Consider the following 25,212-nt stretch of genomic DNA (forward strand, 5'->3'; position numbering starts at 1 on the left):
CCGAGGCCTGCCCCGAGTCGCGCGGTGTCGCCTGGCGTCGCTGCTGTCCTCCGCCCCGGGGAGGTGATGCTCTTTGACCTCCTCCTAAGTGCTTGGCCGCTTTGCCCCCGTGAGGGTTCGCGCCCACTCAACGAACCTGAGGTCGCTTTCCCCTGGCTCCCTTTATCTGTGGGGCGCAGGGCTTCCCGTCTGATCTTAGTCAGGGGCCGTGCTGGTGGCCTTAATCACATCTCAGACGTCCCTGTCCTGTCTCACTGCGTGGGCGGGCGTGGCTCGGTCCGTGTAACTGTTAGAAATTCAGGAAAGCCGGCAGGAAGCAGAGCACTGAGTAAGCTCCTGTGGATCCGAACCACGGGCCCTAAACCCCCGTTCAGAGGAAAGTCCCCGCGAGCCCCCACTGCCCGCCTGCCGTGGCCACGCGGCGGTACCGGGTGCCACCCTGCGAAGTCACCGTTGGATGTGTGCGGACCGCACGGAAATCGCGTCGTAATGTGAAGCAGTAAATCAGGTTACAGAGCACTCGGTGCCAGCTTCTCAAACGTGCACGCGTCCCCCGACGGAAGCAGCGCAGGCGACGCTGCAGCTGCAGGCCTGGAAGCGGCACCGAAACCCAGGGAGCTCCCAGCGTGTCGCGACGCTCCGGGACGGGCTGCGGGACTCGGGGGGCCCGGGAGCGGGGGAGACGCGACAGAGGCAGGGGACTTCAAACAAGCGGAGCCCGTGTGGCCGCTGCCCACGTCGCCTGAGCGGCGCTTCGTGCTCACACGGCTCCTTCGCAGGCACCGCCTCCGCTGCTCTCCGCCATGTCACATTCTGGGACAGGGACAGAGCAGGTGTCATGGGCCTGACCTGCCGGGGCCACAGAACTGCTCCGTGGTACCGAGGCGACCCCGCGAGGTCGCCCGTAACAGCACCTGGGCCCTGGCCAGGCCGACGCAGCACAGGCCACCCGCGGCGGGCAGCTGGGGCGAGGCGGGAGCACCCTGCCCTGCCCTGCCCTGCCCTGCCCTGCCCTGCCCTGCCCTGTCCTGTCCTGCCCTGCCCTGCCCTGCCCTGTCCTGTCCTGCCCTGCCCTGCCCTGCCCTGCCCTGCCCTGTTCTGCCCTGCCCTGCCCTGCGCTGCCCTGCCCTGCCCTGTCCTGCCCTGCCCTGCCCTGCCCTGCCCTGTCCTTCCCTGTCCTTCCCTGCCCTGCCCTGCCCTGTCCTTCCCTACCCTGCCCTGCCCTGTCCTTCCCTGCCCTTCCCTGCCCTGTCCTTCCCTGCCCTGCCCTGCCCTGCGCTGCCCTGCCCTGCCCTGCCCTGCCCTTCCCTGTCCTTCCCTGCCCTTCCCTGCCCTTCCCTGCCCTTCCCTGCCCTGCCCTGCCCTGTCCTTCCCTGCCCTGCCCTGCCCTGCCCTGCGCTGCCCTGCCCTGCCCTGCCCTTCCCTGTCCTTCCCTGCCCTGCCCTGCCCTGCGCTGCCCTGCCCTGCCCTGCCCTGCCCTGCCCTGCCCTGCCCTGTCCTTCCCTGCCCTGCCCTGCGCTGCCCTGCCCTGTCCTGTCCGCGTGCATTTGCACCGCGCGCACCCTCCAGGGTCCGGCGGACGTCCCCGAGACACCGCGTGCTTCCCTCCTGCTCGTCCCCTGGAGGAACCCTTCCCCAAGTCCCACGCCGCCCTGTCACCTGCCGGGAGCCTGGCCGAGGCACTGTCCCAGGAAGTCCCCGCCGCGGGGCACTTGCTCCCCAGCTGCCCCCGCGCTGTCGGGCCTGGGACACATCCTTGTTTTCCCTCCCAGAGAGGCCACAGGCCTGCCCTGGCCGAAGTGCTTAAAGGCATCCGAGCAGAGGCCGCGACCGGCGGTGGGAGGTCGGAGCGGTGGCCGGTGGCTGGAGGAAAGCCCCGCTGCTGCCACGGGGCCAGGCCCGGAACGAGGGAGGAGGCGGGCGGGATGGACAGGCCCCATCAGGAACACCTCTGCCCGAGGCTCTGACACCCGTGTTAGCAGTGACACAAGCCAGAGGCCGAGCAGTGCCCGAGGCCGTTCCCCACCAGCTGAGCAAGCCCCCGACCCCCTCGGGCCACCGTCATGTGTGACCCGGGAATGCATTCCGACGCTTCCGCGTTCAGAGGATCAAATGGCTATTTGTGGGACATCGCTGAGCAAGCACACATTAAGTTATTCCCTGTGAAGTGACTTTATAAAGAACACAGGCCGGAAGGGAGGGAGGGGAGCAGAGAAGGCGGAGGAAGCACAAGGCCTGTGCACCTCCAGCAGCCCAGGGCCCAGGATTGTCGGGCCACCCTGGGGTCGCCCAGCCACAGCAGCAGCAGCGGGGGGACAGAACAGGAGCAGAGGGCTGAAATGGCTGAGCAGCACGTTTCCCTTGAAGCACCTGCCTCTGCTGAAGAGGAAATGGTGCCTGCTGATGAATTCCTATAAACCATTCAAGGTAAAGCAATAAGCCAGAAAACAGCCAAGTGGTTCTATCTGTCTGGGAGTTGGACAGAAAGTCAAACACAATTGTTTATTCATGTACTCAAGTTACCACCCTCCCATGCTGAAACAATGCTTCAGTCAAAGGTCCAGACTTCCTTAACTGCAATCACGGACTCCCCCACCGCGGGCACCGGCATGCCCACTGCAGAGAACATCTCAGGAACCAGGACCGCATTTCACTTCCAGGAGGATCCAGGTCCATGGGCGTGGCCGTGCTCCCTGGAGTGACTACCATGCACAGTGCAGAGTTCTGAGCTTCTGTGTGGCTCCCTTGTGCCGTCACAAGAAGATACGGCAAGGCACAGCTGCCCCAGGGCCCGGCGTCTTGCTAGAACCAACAAAGTGTCCACGGACACTCCTGTTGTCAAGGCTTCGAACATTTTTCCACTGCTGGCTTGCTTGACCTGACCATAACTGAAATCATGAATTTTTATCATTTCATTAGAAGGAGGATCAGGTTACTATGTAGAACACTAACAGCCACCTCTTACGCAGCACTTTCTTGTGAGGTAGGGGCTGTGATTGTCCCCATTTTGCAGATAAGGAAACAGAAGCACTGGGAGCTGAAGTCACTTGCCAAGTGTTGTACGACCACTGGATGGCAGAACCAGGATTTAGTGCAGCCCGACTGTAGTGTGTGCCTGTGTAACCACCGTGCAAAGCCACCTAGAGAAGACTCAAGCTCCGAGAGACTGAGCTGGAGAGCTCTGAGAGGGCACTGGCGAGACAACACTTTGGGCTAAGGTGGGCAGCTGCCTGGAGTGCTGCAGAAAGGCGGGACTCCTCCATGTGCTGGTGGAGACCACAGAAGCTACTGTGTGCACAGAAGGGCGTCTACTGCCCTAGGCAGCCAGAAGGCTGGCTTGATGGGAGCAGGCCTTGGGTCTCTGGTCTCCATCTCTCCCCTTCTCTCTGTATGACAGCTCCTCTCTCAGCTTCCAAGCCATGAGGACACAGACCCAATAGCTCCGAGCTCAAATTCTTAACAGCCCATGATCAAAGACAGATCCCAGGACGGGCCCAGCCTGGTCACACATCTACCTCTATGGCTTGGAGAATGGGGTCTGTTATCAGAAGCAGCAGGAGAGGGCACTGGGAAGAAAAAGATAATGAGCATAACATCCTCCATCTTGAGAACACATACTGCCAGTCTTTCTGTGCACTGAGATCCTGTGCCTTCTTCCCAAGAAGGGAATCTTGTGCTCCCAAAGCCAAATGTAGAACAAATCAGGTTTGCAGAACGATAGAACCAGAAGAAGTCTTAGATTTCACTTGGTCTAGCCCATTATTTTACATTTTCACTTCTCTGGACCCATAGGCACTCAACCAGTCAGTGGTAGAACTGGGACTACATTCCAGGCCTCCTTTACCCAGCCCAGGGCTCTCTCTAGAACATTATGAAATAAACCTTACTGCTTCGAGGAAATTAAATCAAAGTTAAATATGGCTAGAGTAAAAAATACAGTCTATCTGAAGAAAGGCTCAGTTATCGACCTTCCACAAAAAAGGCATAAAAAGTCCCAGCCAGTTTAATGCTATTATCACTTCATGACATGCCGATTTGATCACTTGTCAAAATCTGAGTGTATAATCCTTCTTCAGACAGAAGTAGGTGCACACAACTTCTGCCAGGTTTCCCTACTGTTCCCCTATTTGCAGGGTCTGTTCTGCAGCCTGGGAGTGTTTGTCCAAGGAGCTGTGCTTAGAAGCTCTTTGCAGGGAGGGTGAGGTGAGTACCTTGGCTGCAAGATCACCTGCTTTCTTTCGTGTTGCATTCTGGTCTGCTTACTGGGATCCACGAAGCTTCGTTTCAGTCACACAGATCCCATGTCTCTAAGTGCAATCACCCAATGGACCCTCCCTCCACCTAGGGATAAGGACACAAATATGTGCATTCAAGCGTTTATTGGTTCAGTCTTCCAGTCCTCATTTGCTGAATTCTTTCTGTGTGCCAGGCAGTGTGCTACAGAGGCAGGGAACACTCCCTCCTGCCCTCGAGTCGCTGACAATCTGTGGGGAAGACATGTACTAGAGCAGGTGGCTGGCAAAAATGTTCTGTAAGGGGCCAGATGGTAAATATTTGAGGCTTCATGAGCCACACAGTCTCTGTCATAACCACGCAGACTTGCCGATGTGGCAGGAAAGCCGGCATGGACATCGCAGAAACTAATGAGCGTGGCTTTGTTCCAATAAAACCATTGACAGAATCAGGTGGTAAATTGGATTTGACCCGTGGGCTGTAGTTGGCCGATCTCTGCACTTACACGTGGATGCCCAGGACAGAAGCAAGCGCCTGGTGCGGTGCTGTTCACAGGAGGGACTGGCCACTTTTACTGAGGAGGGGTTAGGATGGAACAGGCTTTCTAGAAGTGGTATTGCTGTGCTGATTGAACAAGAGAAGTGTGACTTTGCCTAGTGTGCTGGGTGAGGGGCGGCGGGGAGGGCAGGGGAACGAACATGGATTGAGCCTCTGTGTTCCAGCCACTACTCTAGATAGTTTTTGTCTTCACAAAATACAATGAGGTTGGTACTATTAATCCCAGATTTGTGACAGTGACACTTGCCTTGTCTGAGCAAGAAGCGATGGTGGCTTGGACTGGACGGTGCGGAGCAGTGGCTGAGTTCTGCGTTTGCTTCTGAAGAACGATGGTCACAGGCACGGTTGCGAGAGTTAGAGGGAGAAACGCGTAACTACGAAGGGTGGGCCTGAGCAACCGGAAAGATGAATAGCTCTTCGCTGAGATGTAGAAAACGGGAGGGGAGACAGGTTAAGTTTAAGGTCAGAAGTGTGGTTTGGTCGTGTTAAATTTGAAATGAATATGCCAAGCAGGGGGTTCATGGGTGTGGTTTGGGCTGGAGATAAGAACCTGGGATCTGTCAGGACATATGTGGTATCAGGAGCCTTGGGCCTGGGGGAGATCATCCAAAGGAGGAGTCCAGATGGAGAAAGCTCCCAGAGCTGAGCTCTGATGCATCGAGGCTGGAGAAGACAAGGAACCAGCAAAGGACACGGAGGAGGAGTCACCAGTGAGACTGGAAGAGAAAGGAGAGACGGCTGTGGACGCCAAGCTAGAAAGCGATTCAAGAGGAAGAGAGCGAGGCACTTGCCTTGGCTGCAGAATTTAAAGGGGGCATCAAGAAACTCAGTACTCAAGACAATCTATATCTTAATGTAATACTTTAAAAAATAAAAACTAATTTTAAAAATCCATGAGAAAGTAGAAAAGTTTGCAGCTTCACTCCTGTGGGCCCAAGCCAAGGAGCCTTCCCTGCCCTTGCTCTGCTGCTGGTGGCGTCCCCCATCAGTGGGAAGGGTTTAGAGAATGCCATGACTCTCAGAGCTGGAAGGGGCTTCCATGGTGTGGGGAAGAAAGTTGCACCTGGGGGGCGGTGCGGGGAAGGTGTAGATGGGAGGGGCCACTGCCCCGCACCCCTGGGCACTGCGGCATTCCCACATGGCTGCCTGGGGCTGGGGGAGCCTGGTCCCCTCAGAGAAAAGGGGGTGCCTTGGTGGCCAAGTGTTTGTCTGCTCTGGGTCTGCTCTGTTCATCCACCCGGCTGAGGCACACCTGGAGCCCGCAGGCGGGGCAGCGGCTCCACGGCTCTTTACGACTGAGGTCACGGAGCAGAGGAATTGCAGAGATTCTGCTGAGGAGCTACTCCTGGCTCAGCTCCTCCCTGTGCCTGGTTTACTTGGTTGCTTAGTTGCAGAATATTTTGATATTTTAATTCCACCCTCTGAATGTTGGAGTAATTCGCAAGAACAGTTCTCTTTTTCCTCAGTGATATATTCCAGGCATTTGGTAGGTTCTCAATAGATATTCGTCGAGTTGAGCAAGTAATATTGAAGTACATTATCCATACAAAAGCCTTTTCTTTAGATCTTCGCATTTGCTCAACACCAAGACCTTCTGAAACCATTTTACAGAGATTTGTCCTTTGCATGAGTCTGGCTCCCTGCTTCTCAACGTGTGGACTGGGACCAGCAGCACTGGCGCCAGCTGGAAGCTTGTCAGAAATGCAGAATCGCAGGCCTCTCTGCAGACCTACTGAATATTATAATAAGATACCCAGGTGACTCAGATGCACATTAAAATTTGAGAAACACTGGGACTTAGGTTTGCAGTTGTAGCTGAAAGTGGTCACTAAGCCCAATTCCATTCTTTAGATAACTTCTAAAGTAATATTCTTTATATATTCTGAGTCCGGCTATATTCTGAGTCCAGGAAACAGTATTGGCTCTACAAATATCTTCCCCTTCCAAATTCTTTCCCTTGAATGTATCTGCCCCATATGCTTTTTAGCAGCATTGGTAGTTGCATAGTTAGACTTCTAACAGCAGTGGTAATCAGACAAGTATGTGAAAGGTGAAAGTGGAAAATGTCTAAATGACACATTTGAGGGTGAGAGCCAAATTCCTCACCTCTGAAATCTCTGTCTTACGTAGGCTATGTACATCCTGTGCCCTGTTTCTTCACTCCTGTGCCAAGCCTTTAGAGGTCTGGAGTGAAGGTAAGGTGGCTTTTCCATGGCCACACAGGTAGTGAAGTGACAAGAAATGGGGTGAGGGGGAGGAGCATGTAAGCCCAGAGCATCTACTGGAAAGACTCAGAAACCCTCCACCAGGCCCTTGCCCAGCCTGTTCTCTGCTGTGCCACAGCAGGCAGAGTGTGGCAGGGACTATCTTCACACCACTGCCTGGTAGAGGAAAGAACGCCCGCTCAGAGTCAAGTGCACCTGTTTTTGATCTTGGTTCCACAGTTTTCCGGTAGTATGACCGTCAGTGACACACACGCTCTCTGAGTCTACTCCTTGTTTGTAAAACAGGGACAAGACTCACTTTGCAGATTAGAATGAGACTATCCACTGGGCCTGCTCAGTGTCTGGCACGTACTGAACAGATGTCATTTCAGCTGTTCATCTCAGACATCTGTTCCCAATCATCTTCTAACAATGCCTCCTTCACACTGCTGCTCCCTACAATCTGTGGAAAGTGTGCAAACTCTTTAGAACTCCAGGCCTCCCCCATCTGGTCCCCATCCCGCTTTTCCAGCCTTCTACCCTACTTCTCCTTTAAATGAGGGTGTGCTAAAAAAAATGATTTTCTTATTTCCAACATAAATATTATATCTTCTAAAAATATATGCATTAGTCCAATAGGTTGTTCAGAGTGCTTGTTGATTATAGGAATTAAGCCAATTAACTTATGCCTACTAGGGGTTTTTGGCATTTTTATTTATTAACAAAGAACATTTCCTATTTCAAAAGAGTTGTACCTTCTTTTTCCTGTTAAAATAACCTTAAGGTTATTATTGCTAAAAGTGTATTTAAAGTTTAACCTAAATTCCATGTAGAAAGCTATCTCTAGGTGGAGCTGGCCTCTCCCCACTAATAAGTCCTCTCACTGTTTTGCAACATAGATGACTTCATTCTATTAATTGTTCATGAGTTATTCATTTAGTTACGGGATTTTAAACTAAGATTTGGGTGTATAATTCTGGTTAATTTTTTATGCTAAAGATGTAAGTTTGCTAACTTTTACAATTACTTTGATTGTAGCGTTCTTACAGCACTTTTTCTAAATCCCCAGTGTTTTTCACTTCAATGATTCAGCGTGAATGTTTAAACACAGCATAATTAGACATAGGAAAGGACTAGGGTGAGTTCAGAGTAATCAGGTGTCCGCCAAACCCCCCTAAGAAACTTGGTCGCTTGGATGGAGCTATAATTTGATTCACGCAAGTGTACCTCTTAGTCTGCTTATCATGTTCTGACTCATCTCCTCTATCAGTTCCAACGAAATTCATCATATTATGAATTACAGTCTTTTCATGGAAGGGGGGTTATATGAGTGCTTTACAGACATTATATTATTAAATCCTGCTTTGGACTGTTGAACCGTGGAGACGTTCATAAACACTGTACTCTAAATGAGACAATGTAGCCAGTTTGTTTTTAATCCAAATGCTGCACCTTTCCCTAACAGTTTTATAACTATACTTGTGCTTACTGTTCTGTGCAACTAAGGCTTTGCTGATTTGGTGGGTAAGAAAGCTGAGGTTTGTAGGACAGTATCAATTACAGAACAGACCCCGCACTGCACATTATTTGAGTTTTCAGCCATTACAAGCCGTTCTCTGGTAAAAAAAAAAAAAAAAAAATGCTTGTCTGTGCTCATTTAGGATAAAGCATGGTGATACACCTAATTCTTGTCAGGGTTTTTTGACTTATGTTCTCTCTTAAGTCATTTTCTTAAAATCACCAATTGACAACCCCAAATGGAATAATTTTATTCAGTCAAGGATTATCAATAGATGTTAAAATCAATGACAGGTTGTGAACAGGATATTTTCATGGCACCAAAGAATCACCCACAGATTAATTATGAATTGCAAAGAGAAAATGTACCTTTTATAATGGAGAGATCTGGTGATCACCACTTTAATCAAGTGATCAAAGTCAGCCTCACATATAGTGGGACAACCTCACTGTATGTGCCTCCTGATGTGATACGAAAAGTATTTCTTGTCCAAAATGTTTACTCGGAGTCTAATCAAGGCTGTAAACTTAACTTCCATTTCCCAAGAAGTACCAGAGATAGAGAAAAAGTTAAAGGGCATCAGGAAACCAACCAGACAATCGTAGGCAGATCCACACTGTGGAACAGTCCACAAGATGACTGTCCTGGATTCACCAAAAAGTCAAGGTCATTGGGGGAGGAAGAAAGGGGCGGGAGTCCTGCTGGGCTGGAAGGCACAGAAGAACACACAGGAGCACTTGCAAGGCTGCGAAAGCTGTACTAGGAATGTTCAGGATAGCTTAGGAATTTGATTATAGCCTGTATGTAGATGCTATTATGGAATTATGATTAGTTCTTCTAGGTCTGATAATAGTGCTGTAGTTATGTAGGAGATTGTCCTATGCTTAGAAGACTCATGCTGGGATATTTAGGGTCACGATGTCTACAACTTACTTTCAAATGACATCACAAAATATGAACATAAATTTTTTATCTATGGATACATATAAATCTATCTATCTATATAAATATTAACAGAGACAGAGAGACAGAAAGAGAGCACGACAGGACAGAATGCCAGTGATTCTTCCATCTGTGTGGAAGGTGTGTGAATTTTCACTGCACCATTCCTTCAACTTTTCTGTATGTTTATTTTTTTTTTTTATTTTTATTTTTTTTCTAAAGATGACCGGTAAGGGGATCTTAACCCTTGACTTGGTGTTGTCAGCACCACGCTCAGCCAGTGAGCGAACCGGCCATCCGTATATGGGATCCGAACCCGGGGCCTTGGTGTTATCAGCACCGCACTCGCCCGAGTGAGCCATGGGCCGGCCCAACTTTTCTGTATGTTTAAATTTCCCCCTTCCCCCCAAAATGAAAAATAAAGTAATTTTTACCTTCATTTTTATTTCAGCTGGAGCTGTCCACAGTTTAGTTGAAATTCAACTTCACTTTTAAAAACTCAGACATAATTTACATCGGGGAGTACTGGTTTAGGTCAATTATAAGAACTGGTTGCTAGGAGGAAATTTATCATTCTGAGGATAGCTTAGTTAAACCCTCATTTATGTTCTGATTTTTTAAAATCACTGCCGAGTCCATGGGGATATGGTTAAACTGGTGAGCTGATCCGGTATGCCTGGTGCTAGGGACTTCTCGTTAGCATGCTGATGCTTGCGTGTATAATTCTGCTGACAGCTAATGATAAAGCCAAGCCCAGCCTTTATGCTTATGGGACTATAAAAACCGATTTGGGGATTTTCATTGCTCAGCTTTAATATAAGCTAAATTAACTTAGGAAGCTTTTGTGTGCTATGCCTGTATTAAAGCATAAAATTAGATAATGGACATAAATGTAAATCCAAGTTAAAATTTTTATAGGTTACATTAGTAATTTTAGCATTATTTACATTTAATTCTTAGTCTTTTGATATAGGATGATAGCTATTGCTGTTGTACATACTAATCTTACTTTACAGGTTTAACAAGGTAATAAAACTAAGAGGCTGGGTGGTTACTCAGCTCGTTACAGCATGGTGTTAGAACACCAAGGTCAAGGGTTCAGATCCCTGTGCTGGCCAGCTGCCAAAACAAAACAAAACAGAAAACAAAGGTAATAAAAGTAATACGGCTAGGTAATTCAGGGACATGGGAGGCCTGTGGTAAACTAATTAAATTAATTTAGTTTTAGTTTTATATGTATTTCTAGTTTATACTTAACACCTATGCATTTGTGCCTCTGTACATATCTTTTTTTTGTCAGCTGACCTGTACAGGGATTGAACCCTGGACCTTGGTGTTATCAGCACCATGCTCTAACCACCTGAGCTAACCAGCCAGCTCCATATCTTTATATACATTATTTTTGAGAAAATAAGGATTTATTTTATTTTATATCTCACAAACATTAAGTAATTAACATTTATAGATTATATACTGTGAGTTCTTAGCCTACATTTAGGTTTCCATGGCCATATCTGGATCACAGAATCCCCTCATTTAATGACATACCACGTGCTTTGGGTCATGTCAAACTGTACCCTTACGGTTTGTCTACTTTTCTGATTGTGCGTTAAGGTTACTTTAAAATAAACAAAACAAGAGTTACCCAACTGATGAAACCACAGTAGTGTATGACTATACACCAATTTGTTGTGAATCTATTGTCAAGATGTTTTATTTAAGAGACATTAAAGGTCATTTTAGGTTGCATAATCTTGAAGAAAGACTCAGATACCACCATTCTATATTTCAGCCTGGAAACTTCTTCAAGCAACAGAGCAGGGCCAAAAAGACTGATCCTGCCAGATAGGGATGCTGGTTTTTCATGAGTTCTTTTATCAAGGAAAGAAAGTAGAGATGGTATGCATGGTGGTGAGGCTTATAAATAGCATGTGATACATTCCATCAGAAGTATAAAGTACCTCGTCCTTTAAAAATGCTAATGAAGCAAATATGGCAAAATATTAACACCTATTTTAAAATTAGTGCTGGATATGTGGTTGTCATATTACTTTCTCTACTTTCCTGAAGGTCAAATATTTAATAATTTAAACATTTAAAAAATATATTAGAGGGTCGGCCTGTGGCTCACTTGGGAGAGCGTGGTGCTGAGAACACCAAGACAAGGGTTAAGATCCCCTTACCGGTCATCTTTTAAATTAAAAAAATATATATATATATAATATATATATACATATATATCCATCCAACTAAAGAGATGCTGTCAGTTCCTGAAGATGACAGTGAAAGGAAGGATGGAAGCAGGAGTCCCATCTTACAAATGTCTCCTTCATCATTAAAGGTGTGATTAAGAGAACCAAAGCACATGAATAAAATTGCTTTGAAAAAAAAATGTGTTTAGATGTAAGTTGGATTAATTCCAATTGGTGTTATTAGTCCTTGTAGGCCAAAAGTTGAAAAAGCAACACTTGAAAAATTTTTTTTTCAAATAGACTTTACTTTTTAGAACCACCAAGTTCAGGTCCAAAGCGAAGTCGAGAGGAAAGGGCGGACGTTCCCCACATGCCCCGTCCCCAGCCCACGCGCGGCCTCCTGCCCGCTCAACATCCCACGCACCGCGGTGCCTTCACCGCACTCATGAACCTCCGCCAGCACGTCATTGTCTCCCAGAGACCACACTTTCCGTGAAGCCTCCACTCTTGGTGTCGTGTATTCTATGGGTTTGGATAAACGTATCCACCATTACAGAATCATACAGAGTAGTTTCCCTCCCCTAAAAATCCTCCGTGCTGTGCCCCCTCATCCCTGCCTCCTCCCAGGCCCCTGGCAGGCACTGATCTTTTTACCGTTTCTGTCGTTTTCTCTCTTCCACGATGTCATGTAGTTAGAGTCACGCACTATGTAGTAGCCTTTTCAGACTGGCTTCTTTCACTCAGCAAAATGTCTTTAAGTGTCCTCCATTTCTTTTCATGAAGGAATGAACTTGATAGCTCGTTTCTGTTTAGAGCTGAATAAATTTTATTGGGTGGATCTACCACCATTTGTTTATCCATTCAGCTACTAAAGGACAGCTTGGTTGCTTTCAAGTTTTGGCAATTACGAATAAAGCTGCTATAAACACTCACATGCAGGTTTTGGTGTGGATGGATGTAAGTTTTCAACTCATTGGGGTAAATACCAAGGAGCATGATGGCTGGGTCATGTGGTAAGAGCATGTCTAGTTTTGTAAGAAGTTGCCAAACTGTCTTCCAAAGCAGTTGCACCATGTACGTCCCCACCAGCAGTGAACGAGCGTTCCTGTTGCTCCACATTCTCACCAGCATTTGGTGCTGTCAGCGCTCTGGATCTTGGCCATCCTAATAGATGTGTAACGGTATTTCATTGTTGTTTTAATTTGCATTTCCTTTTTTAAAAATTTATTTTTTATTAGCATATTCATTGTTACAAATCACACATTCTTTTTAAATTTTTTTAAAAATTTGTTAATTTTTATTGAATCAAAATTAATTATACATATTTTGGGGGTTCAATGTTGAGATATGTTGATTAAATCAATATTACTAGTATACCTATTGTTACAAATCATAATTATTCTTTATGCCCCTTGTCCAATCTCTCCCCATCCCTCTCTTCCTCCCCCTTCTAATTACCCTAGATTTCTTCTCTCCTTGTGAACATACTTATTCATTATGTTCCTTATCCAATTTCTCTGCTTCCCTCTTTCCTCCCTCTCCCCCCTTCAATCACCATAGATTCATTCTCTCCGTCTGATAGATTACCTGCTCTTCTGCTGGTTTGTTGCCCAGATGATCTGTCCAGTGCTGAGACAGGAGTGACCAAGTCCTCCCCTATAATCGTAAAGCAGGTGTTTCTTCTGTTACTCTGGAGTGTGCTTTGTGGAGAGAGAGGACCTCTTCTTTCTTTTTGGTCTCCGCTGATGCTTCTCCTTTTATCAATGCAGTTGAGTGTGGCATGCCATCTGCACAGTGGCTGTGACTGTTGCTATAGAGACTAGCTGCTTTTGCAGCAGCCTTGGCAATTGCTGTGGCTGTGGTAGGCTACCCACGTGGAAATGGTGTTTTTGGTGTGCTCTTTACCTGGTTGTAGCTGGATTTGGCTTCCCCTGGCTCCATACCCCAGGACCCCAGGAGGGGCAGCTTACCCAGTTGGGGCCGGGTTCAGCTTCCACCAGCTCTGTGCCTCAGGACTCTGGTGGCAGGTGGCCAGGGCAGTGGTGGCAGCTTGCCTAGTTGCAGCAGGGTTAATTTGCGTGTTCTTGATGACATGTGATGTGGAGCATCTTTTTATATGATTATTTGCCATCTGTATATCTTGTTTCTAAGTAGGTCAGATTAATTTTAATTTGGCACTATTATTATTCCTAGTAGGCTGGAATTGTTGAAAAAGCAACAATTTAAAATATATAATTATTTCATAGAACTTAGATTGCTATAAATAATGTTGTTTGAGCTCACAAACAGAGATTTAGGGTGTAATTGTTTTGTTTGGTTTTGTTTCTTCTAGGAGATAGTAGATTCAGACTAGTGTGAACAAACCCTGCTCCTACTCTTGTCCTAGAATGAAGCAAAGCTCATAATGGTGGGAGACTTCTACTGCAGAAGGCAATCATGGCCAAAGGCCAACCAGGTGCTTTGAGTGATCTGAAAATGGGGAGACAAGTTGGGTTAATCATAAAATTAGTTAAGCACTTATGAATTAGAAATAATTATAAATTTTTATAAGCTGGCTTTTTCAACACAATCACTGACAACTGCTTGGAGGGAGTGCTGTGTTTCCATTTGATTAACACTATCATTAATGAGTTAATAATATGACACGACTTCTATGCTTTCTTACTCAATAAAAAACTTGAATACATTATTAGGGAGTAATTTTATATTGTGATCATAAATGAGTATAATTTTTTAAGTAATTGATTAATATCTGAGTAAGCATGCACTCATTTTTTACATATGAGATTTTGAAAAATCTCATAATTGACCATACTATTAAAAGGGAAAAAGGAATAAAGATTACTGAAATATAATCAAATTGGATATTTATGGGTTTCCATGTGGGTGGTCCACCACAGCCACCACCACAGCCTCTGCTGCCACAAGTGCAGCTTACAGCCATGGTGGCAGTCATGGACACCATGCACATGGCTCACCACCCACTCAAGTGCACTGACACAAGAGAGTCGCCAGGAAACTCTAGGAAAAGAGGAGGAAGTCTCTATCCCCAAAACCTACTCCAGAATAACAGAAGAAGCAACTGCTGTATAGGATGACCAGATATCAATGTACATACACTGGAAATATGAATAAGAAAATATGACAGCACCAAAGGAATACAGTAATTTTCAAGTACCAACCCCCACAGAGCAGGAAAACCTTGGAATGACTGAAAAGAAATTCCACGCAACAATTTTAAGGAAACTCAATGAGATATGAGAAGGTTCAGTCAGACAACAGAATTAAATGAGAAAAAATATTCAGGATATGAAGGAGGAAATTTACAGAGATTAATACCTTGAAAAATCATGTAGCAGAACTCATGGAACTGAGGAATTCATAAAATGAAATAAAAAACACAACTGAGAGCTTCAGCAGCAGGTTAGAGCAAGCAGAGAAAGAATTTCTGATCTTGAAGACAGTCTTTTCAAAATAACCCAGGTCGACAAAAAAAAAAAAAAAAAAAAAAAAAAGGCCAAAAAGAATTTTAAAAAGTAAGAAAATCTAATTGAGCTAGCAGACCAACCTTAACTGCATAAACATCCAAATCATAGGTGTCCCAGAAAGGGAAGAAAAAGGAAAAGGCATGGAAAACCTATTTAATGAAATAATAATGGAAAACTTCCCAGGTATAGGGAGAGATATGGACCTTCAGATTCTGGGAGGCTCAAACGTCCACAAACAGATTGAATCCCAAAATATCCTCTTTTAGACACATTATAGTTAAAATGGCAAAGCTCAAACACAAAGAGAGAACCCTAAAAGCAGCAAGACAAAAGCATCAAGTCATCTGTAAGGAGCCCCAATCTGACTAACAGCAGACTTCTCAATTGAAATTCTACAGACCAGAAGAAAATGGGATGATATATTCAAAACACTGAAGAGAAAAAACTGCCAGCCAAGAATACTATACCCAGCAAGGCTATCTTTCAGAAATGAGAGAGAAGTCGTGTATTTCCCAGACAAACAAAGACTGTGGGAGTTCACCACCCCACAACCGGCCCTGAAAGAAATCCTCAAGGGAGTCCTGCATCTGGAATCTGAAATATGATAATCACTACCAAGAATACACAAGAAAGAACAAAACCCACTGGTAGAACAAAAATGCAAATGAGAAAGAGAAGGAAACTAAATCTTACCACCTCAAAAAGCCAAAAAACATTAAAGACAAACAGTAAAAGGGGAAGAAAGGATCAAAAGATTTTTAAAACTTCCAAACGAAAATTGATAAAATGCCAGGAATAAGACAATACCTCTCAATAAGAACCCTAAATGCAAGTGGATTAAAGTTCCCTCTCAAAAGATACAAAGTGACTGACTGAGTTAAAAACTAGACCCAACTATATGCTGTCTTCAAGAGACTCACCTCACCTGTAAAGACACACACAGACTAATCGTGAAGGGATGGAAACAGATATACCATACAAATGGAAACCAAAATCAAGCAGGAGTAGCTATTCTTATATTGGATAAAATGGACTTTATTATTTTTTACTTTAATGTTTACATAAAAAATTATTTTCTCAACATAGAAATGAAGGAAAATGTCACAAATTAAATTTAAAGTCAATTGATAAGGAACAAATTTAACACTCAAAGATAAATATCCTTAATGCAAAAAGAACTCTGAAAAATGAATGAGAAAAATCTAAGCAGAAATTTGGTGAAGGACATGAGGAGATGAGTCACATACCCCAAAGAAACACATGTGGCTAGTTAATATATTCTAAGATGTTGTTGTGGTCGGTGGGGGCAGGGCTGGCCCTTGGCTCCTTTCTCAGAACCCAGACAGCTGGCTCTATTGCTTGCCTGGCTCCAAAACAGACTTTAAATCAAAAACTATAAAAAGAGACAAAGAAGACCACTGTATAATGATAAAGGGATCTATCCAGCAAGAAGACATGATAAGTATAAATATATATACACCCAACAGCAGAGCACCCAGGTATATAAAGCAAATGCTATTAGACCTAAAGAAAGAGATACAATACAATAATAGTTTTGGGCCTGAACACCCCTCTCTCAGCATTGGACAGATCATCTAGGCAACAAATCAATAGAGAAACATAGGATTTAAATTATACTTTAGACCAATTGGATCTGGTAGGTATCTACAGAACATTTCAACAAACAACAGAATACACATTCTTCTCATCAGCACATGGAACATTATCCAAGGTAGACCACATGTTAAGTCACACATCAAGTCTCAACAAATTTTTAAAAATAGGAATAATTTCAAGTGCCTTTTCAGACCACAATGGATTGAAACTAGAAATCAATAACAAGCAAAACACTGGAAACTATACAAAAACACGGAAAGTAAACAACATGCTCCTGAATGACCAAAGAAATTAAACAGGAAATCAAAAAATTTATTGAAACTAATTAAAATAAAGAAACATCATACCAAAACCTGTGGGATACTGCAAAAGCAGTACTAAGAAGGAAGTTTATTGCAACAAATGCTTACATCAAGAGAATAGAAAGATCTCAAATAAGCAATCTAATACTATACCTCAAAGAACTAGAAAAACAAGGATAATCCAATCCCAAAATTAGTAGATGAAAAGAAATAATTAAGATCAGAGCAGAACTGAATGAAACAGAGACCCCAAAAATGACACAAAAAATAAAAGAAACAAAAAGTTGGTTTTTGGAGAAGATAAGCAAAATAGACAAACCATTAGCTAGGTTAACAAAAAAAAAAAAAAAAAAGAAGAGAGAAGACCCAAATAACAAAAATGAGAAATGAAAAAGGAAACATTACAACCAATTCCACAGAAATACAAAGAACCATTAGACACTATTTTAAACAACTATACACAAATAAATTCGAAAACCTGGAGGAAATGGATAAATTTCTGGACACATACAAACTACCAAGACTGAACCAAGAAGTAAGAGAAAAACCTGAATGACCAACAATAAGCAATGAGATTGAAGCAGGAATCAGCAGTCTCCCAACAAAGAAAAGCCCAGGACTAGATGGCTTTACTGCTGAATTCTACCAAACCTTTAAAGAGGAATTAATACCAATTCTCTTCAAATTATTCCTCAAAATTAAAGCAGAAGCCATTCTCCCAAACTCATTCTATGAGGCCAGCATCACCCTAATACCAAAACCAGACAAAGATACAACAAAAAAAGAAAATTACAGGCCAATATCTTTGACATACATAGATGCAATTATCCCCAACAAAATACTAGTATACAGAATACAGCAACACGTCAAAAAAATTATACTCCATGATCAAGTGGGATTTATCTCAGGGATGCAGGGATGGTTCGACATATGCAAGTCAGTGAATGTTATATACCACATCAACAAAATCAAAAACAAAAATCGTATGATTATCTCAATAGATTCAGAAAAAGTATTTGTCAATATTCAACAGCGCTTCTTTATAAAGACTCTCAGCAAATGAGGTATAGAAGGAAAGTATCTCAACACAATAAAAGCTATATATGACAAACCCACTACTAATATGGATGCCCACTCTCACCACTCCTGTTTAACATAGTGTTGGAAGTTCTAGCCAGAGCAATCAGGCAAGAGAAAAAAATAAAGGGCATCCAGAATGGAAAAGATGAAGTCAAACTGTCTGTGTTCACAGATGACATGATTCTATATACAAAAAAACCTACAGATTCTATTAAAAAACTCCTAGGGCTGATAAACAATTTCAGTAAAGTTGCAGGATACAAAGTCAACACACAAAAATCAGTAGAATTTTTACTCTCCAATAACAAACTTTCAGAAAAATAAATCAAGAAAGCAAGCCCATTTACAATAGTCACCAAAAAAGTAAAAGACCTAGGAATAAATTTAACCAAGGAGGTGAAAGTTCTCTACAATGAGACCTGCAAATCACTGCTGAAAGAAATTAAAGAATACACAAAAAGAAGGACAGTCCATGCTCTGGGATTGAAAGAATTGACATTGCGTAAATGTCCATACTACTCAAAGCAATCTGCAGATTCAATGCAATCCCCATCAAAACACCAATGACATTCTTCACAGAAATAGAAAAAACAATCCTAAAATTTATATGAAACAACCAAAGACCCTGAATAGCCAAAGCAATCCTGAGCAAATAAATAATTAATTAATTAATAAATAAATCCAAAGGCATAGCATTACCTGACTTCAAATTATACTACAAAGGGCTGGCCCCGTGGCTCACTCAGGAGAGTGCGGCACTGGTAGTGCTGAGGCCATGGGTTTGGATCCTATATAGGGATGGCCGGTGCGCTCACTGGCTGAGCATGGTGCGGACAACACCGTGCCAAGGGTTGCAATCCCCTCACTGGTAAAAAAAACAACAACAACAAATTATACTACAAAGCTATAGTAACCAAAACAACACAGTATTGTCATAAAAATAGACACTCAGACCAATGGAACAGAATAGAGAACCCGTAAATCAACCCACATACATAAGCCAACTGATCTTTGACAAAGGCATCAAGAAGATACACTGGGGAAAAGACCGCCTCTTCAATAAATGGTCCTGGGAAAACTGGAGATATGTAAAAGATTGAGACTAGACCCATATCTCTTGCCATATGCGAAAATCAACTCAAAATGGAATAAAGACATAAATATAATAACTGAAGCTATAAAACTTCTCAAAGAAAAAAATATGGGAACTACTTCAGGAAGTAGGACTGGGCAAAGACTTTATGACTAAGACCCCCAAATCACAGGCAACATAAGAAAAAATAAAATAAACAAATGTGATTATATCAAACTAAAAAGCTTCTGCACAGCAAAAGAAACAATTAACAGAGTGAAAAGACAACGAACAGAGTGGGAGAAAATATTTGCAAACTATGCATCTGACAAGGGATTTATATCCAGAATATACAAGGAATTCAAATAATTTAACAGTAAAATAACAAGTAACCCAATTTAAAAGTGGGCAAATGAGCCGAATAGGCATTTCTCAAAGGAAGATATGCATATGACCAACAGACACATGAAAAAATGCTCAACATCACTCAGCATCAGGGAAATGCAAATCAAAACCACACTGAGATATCATCTCACCCCAGCTAGACTGGCTATTGTCAAAAGCCATAGGATAAGAAATACTGGCAAGGATGCAAAGAAAGGGACCCCTCCTACACTGTTGCTGGGACTGTAAATTGGTGCAGCCATTACGGAAAACGGTGTGGAGATTCCTCAAACAACTACAGACAGAACTGCCATATGATCCAGCAATCCCTCTTCTGGGTAAATATCACAAAGGAATGGAAACCATCATGTCGAAGGAATACCGATAGACCCACGCACATCACAGCTCTGTTTACAACAGCCAAGAGTTCGAACCAACCCAAATGTCTATCGATGGATGACTGAATAAGGAAAATATTGTGTAGATATACAATGGGATACTACTTTGCCATAAAAAAAGAATGAAATGCAGCCATTTGCAGCAACACAGATGAACTTACAGAAAATTATGTTGAGTGAAATTAACCAGGCACAGAAAGGAAACAGTGCATGTCCTCACTCATAAGTAGGAACTAAAAAAAAAATTGTTTTTAAAGAAAGAAAAATAATATTTACAATCAGCATATATTTAGATTGTTGATCAATGAAGTTTTTAAATGGTAGTCATCAGACCTGCATTAGTTAATGCTAGATGAGACAAGACTGGTTATAAAGACATGTGAAATAACTATTGTAATTCAATTTGAATATTGATATGACACGTGTGAATGTGTAAATAATGTAGGAAAAGTAATCATTAGATATATTACTATTATAGTACTAAATATGTCAATAATTTTTATTTGGAATATCACCAAGTTTTGACACTGAAGTCCAAAAAATAACTACTATTATCTAAAAAAAAAAAAAAATACAGTGTTACATGAAATAACAGGAATTAGAAATTCTTAAAATCTTTCTTAGTAAATTAGAACTAATGAGCTATTCTTAGAATCACAATCTAAGTTTAATTTAAATTGTATTCATAGTACTTAAACCTAGGAAAATTTTAGGGTTAAGTATTAGGATTAGAAGTAAATTTATGTGGGTATGCTTATATATTTGCATAAAGTGTTGGAGTACAAAAGCTGTTACCCCCAACTATGGTGCTTTGGCACACTAGAATAAAGACACAGCCTTAATGTCTCTCTGACGTCTCTCTTCAATCCTCCAAAGTACAGCATGAAGCTGGTTCCCTCATCTGCTTAAAGTCCTTTTCTGCCAAAGAAAAAGACAATGACCTCTGGCCCTTTCCCAGAGTCTTCACTAACTTAACTTATATCACAGGAAGGAAGACTGGAGTCTGTCAACACACCTGGACGACACATATCACAGGAAGGAAGACTGGAGTCCGTCAACACACCTGGACGACACATATCACAGGAAGGAAGACTGGAGTCGGCTAACTTTTGACACAGACCATTGTCTTCTATTTCAGCCCATTCAGTATTTTGAAGAGAATCATTTAGTCATTGCCTGCTCTGTGGGCAAGTAGACTGTGGAGATGGGTAGAAACATCTGTACCCCAGTGGAAAATTGGGACATTACTCTCTCGTGATTCCCCCATGCATTTCCTGCCCCGCCAGCAAGTAATAAAATTTTCTATGCCTTTTCCCCATATTAATCTCTGTTTATTAGTTTATTTTTTAAAGAACCATTCTGGGGGTTGAGAGGGATGCCTTCCCTTGGCACCGACAGTTATGGCGCTGTGGGCAGGATACCAAAGCTGCTCTGCTCTTCTGGAAGCCACAGCTGAGGGAGACCAGAGCCTGAAAGTTGGCCAAATGGTAAGCTTTTCTTACCTGTCAGACTCCTGGTCTTCCTCTCTGTGAAACGTAGTCAAGCAGATGGTAAAAATCATTGTTTGCCTCTTTTTACAAAATTTTGATTAATAGGAAGAAAAAGATTTGTACGACTAGTCTGAAGTATAGTAACTCTGGTGTACTTTTGGCAGTTTGGGTATGAATATTCATATCCTCTGATCCTTTTCCTCCCAGAAATAGTATTTTACTCCTTTGTCGTTGTCTTTCTGTGCTGTTTTGTCATAAAGAGGGGTGCCATAGGGTTGAACACAGGCCTAGAACCCCTAAAGCCTATTGTTCAAGCTAGCCCTGCAGATTGGTAAGTTTTGCAGTTCTTACCAGACTGGCGTCAATTTAGACAAACTTCGTTGTGGGTTCCTGAAACAAACGAACAAACAAAAACCGATATGATTTCTCTCTAGTCCTGTCTTATGTCATGGAGCTTAGTTTGTGACCAAGTAAAAGCATTCTCTCTTGGCCTCCACCATCTGGGGACATGGGAGTCAGCTCATGTCCAGTGGCTCATGTCATGTCAGCTCATGCCAGTTTGATTTAACTGGGAAACCTCAGATATTCAGCACTCTCTTTGTTTCAAATGTGCCAAGCTCTCAGGGGAGTTTGTCTTAATAAAAAGTCCCGTCCATAAAGGGCTTTTGTCATCTCAAGTCTTGTTGCCTGGTTAGCTCTGGGAAAGTCATCACCCTTCACTGCCTGTGGCAACAAGAGTTCTTTACCATCTTAGCCTACCTCTAGGAATACATTTTGGGGGGTCACGTGGGCTGCCTCTTACTCTAAACATGGAAAACTACCTCCTGGTCGTTCCATAAAGAAGCCTATTGGATTGAGCTGCTACTGAAATAGGTACACCATTGGGGATCCTGAATTGCCATGGGCCCGATTCTTCAAATCGACTAAAACTTTTTGGAGAGCTCTCATCTTAAAGCGCTGTCTCACAGGTTCCTGTGAAAAGATGACTATAACAACTAGTCTTAAAAACTTTCTTGGCAAGATTAAAAAACAGAAATCAGGTTCAAAACAAGATAAAATGTTTTATATACTCAAACTGCCTGCTTTGGATTCTCTGCAGGACCTGCAGTCCAGCAGCCAGGACTTGGCACTCTCACTGTCACGGCTCAGGTTCCATTGCTAGTCTGGGAACCAGTCTCTTACACGTGTAAATTTCTTTACAATGGGAACGTCCAGGAAACTAGCTAACAGCATTTGAGCAGAGATTGGATTTAACACAGTTTAGACCCATTGCAAAATTCCTTTAACTCAGGAAAAGGGCATTTATAAAAATTAACGTGCTTGTTTTAAATTATTTGTTTGACTTGATCTTTGGGGGCATTTGTTCAGATTTTTCATCAGTTCAGATGTACTTTTGATTTGAAATGTTAGGCCGAGCCCGTGGCGCACTCGGGAGAGTGCGGCGCTGGGAGCGCGGTGACGCTCCTGCCGCGGGTTCGGATCCTATATAGGAATGGCCGGTGCTCTCACTGGCTGAGTGCCGGTCACGAAAAAGATTTGAAATGTTGGTTTATAATGTTCTAGGAGCTTTTGTTGTTTAACTTTGCTCCTGAGCTAAATGAATAGGCCCGTTTGCGGCTAGTGTACTGACTGTTGCCAGTTCTCGGGGCTTTCTTCCAGGGAGACTCTGGATCCTGAGAGAGCTTCTTTGCACAGCTTTAGTTTTTGTTTAAGTACTTTTTTTTTAGGCCTCTCTATATTTCTCTGTTGAATTTTGCATCTCCTCATGGGAAACAGACAACTGAATCCCTTTTTCTTGAACTCCTGACTGTCTGCATGTCCTCTCTCTGCTTCTCTTGTTGGAATGATTCCTGCCAAGACGTCTAGTGACCTGAGGCCTCATGAAAAATGTAGCCACGATGCCAACCGACCTCTCTTTGGGTCTGTTGCCTTTCTCTCCAAGACCCAAAAGTAGTGGGTTCAGCTCTATTTGTTAATGGTCTTCTTGTAAAGTCTTGTGGTGAATTTCTATGATTTTATTTTGTCTCGATATTCATTTGTGTCTCCTCTGACACACCCAGACTCCTTGAAAAGGCTTGCATTTTTTCTCTATGCTTTGAGATATAGGTTTGCTGCTTCATTTTCTCTAAAAGTCAGTGTGGGCTTTGGCCACGTGGGACAGATAAACTAACAAGTCCCATTTACTGAAGAACAATTTAAATCCAACTGTTCTAAATGAGTGGGTTTGAGGGCTGGTCAGTTAGCTCAGTTGGTTAGAGTGTAGTGTTATAATATCAAGGTGAAGGTTTCAGGTCCCTGTACTGCCCAGCCACCGAAAAAAAAAAAAAACTTAGTGAGCTTTATATTGTACCTGTCTCATGACAAAAATTTTATATAAAAACTATAAGACCTTTATTTTTGTTTTTATGTATACATGTATACATATGTAAGCTGTGTGTTGTATCTACATGTTTGTTTATGTCTATACATGTGTTTGTATATTGTCTATGTGGTAACGTGGGCTGCCTCTACCTATGTGGTAACAAATTGGCTTATAAATAACGTGCATACATAAATTAAGTAAATAAGCCTAAATGTTTTTGATGTGCATGTGACTTTAGTCCTCTTTGATAAATAAAGCTAGTTTTAAAATTTATTGGTAAAATAGAAATGTTTTCAGAATTTAATTTAGACATTTCGGCCCATGTCTGTTAGTCAAACAGATTTATGCTGTCTCTGCTTGATATTTTAACATCATAAAACTGTTGCTTCTATGATATTTTTGATACTTGTTTAATTTGTTTATAAAGTAAAAATTATGGAGACTGGGTGCTGGGCCCCAGAGCCTTGCACACATCTTGCTGCAAGCTTATATTTTTGGTTCTGAGCCATTAAGTTCTAGGGTTGAAACATGGCCATTATGAGGCCTGGGGACATGTATATCCACAATACATGGGCCACCAGCTGCAGTACAAAGCCAACCAATTATGGCCTCCTGGCCATGCTGGGAGGGATAATATCCTTTAGACATTAACTTTGTAGGTCTGTTCTTTGTCTTGTGCTCTACACCTGCTGTGTAAATCCAGATGGGCTCTACCCTTGGTGGCCACTCTGGGTGCCACGTGGATCCAGGATGACCAGAAGGGACATTAGGAGGGTCTCTATGTCCAATATCTCAAAGCCCTTCGTTACAACTGGCCAAGACAGATTTAGCTTGGTTTTACTTTTTTAGGGAAAATAAAATTAACTTAAATGGCTAGTCTGTGAACAATTAAAATATAATTATTAAAAGTAAGTCAATTAGGTAAATTTGAATAGCATAAATATTTATACATAAACTTGTCACAGTTTCAAAAGTCTTTTTGGTAGTTTAAAATCTTAAAGTCATGTGTTAAATTAAATAATAGGTAATCATAAATGTCTGAATCATTTCTAAATAAGTTAAAATACTGAAACATTTACTACTAAACATGAGGTTAAGTTTATATATTTATTATTATTTTTTTAATTTATTATTTTTATTTTTAATTTTTATTGAATCAAAATTGATTATACATATTTTGGGGGTTCAACATTGAGATATGTTGATCAAATCAATATTACTAGCATATATATTGTTACAAATCGTAATTATTCTTTATGCCCCTCGTCCAATCCCTTCCCATCCCCCTTTCCCTCCCCCACTCCCCTCTAATCACCCTAGATTTCTTCTCATCCTCTGAAAGAATAATGGTTACTCTGCTGATTTGCTGCC

The sequence above is a fragment of the Cynocephalus volans genome, chromosome 15 (assembly GCF_027409185.1).
Source record: "Cynocephalus volans isolate mCynVol1 chromosome 15, mCynVol1.pri, whole genome shotgun sequence".
In the NCBI taxonomy this organism is placed as follows: Eukaryota; Metazoa; Chordata; class Mammalia; order Dermoptera; family Cynocephalidae; genus Cynocephalus; species Cynocephalus volans.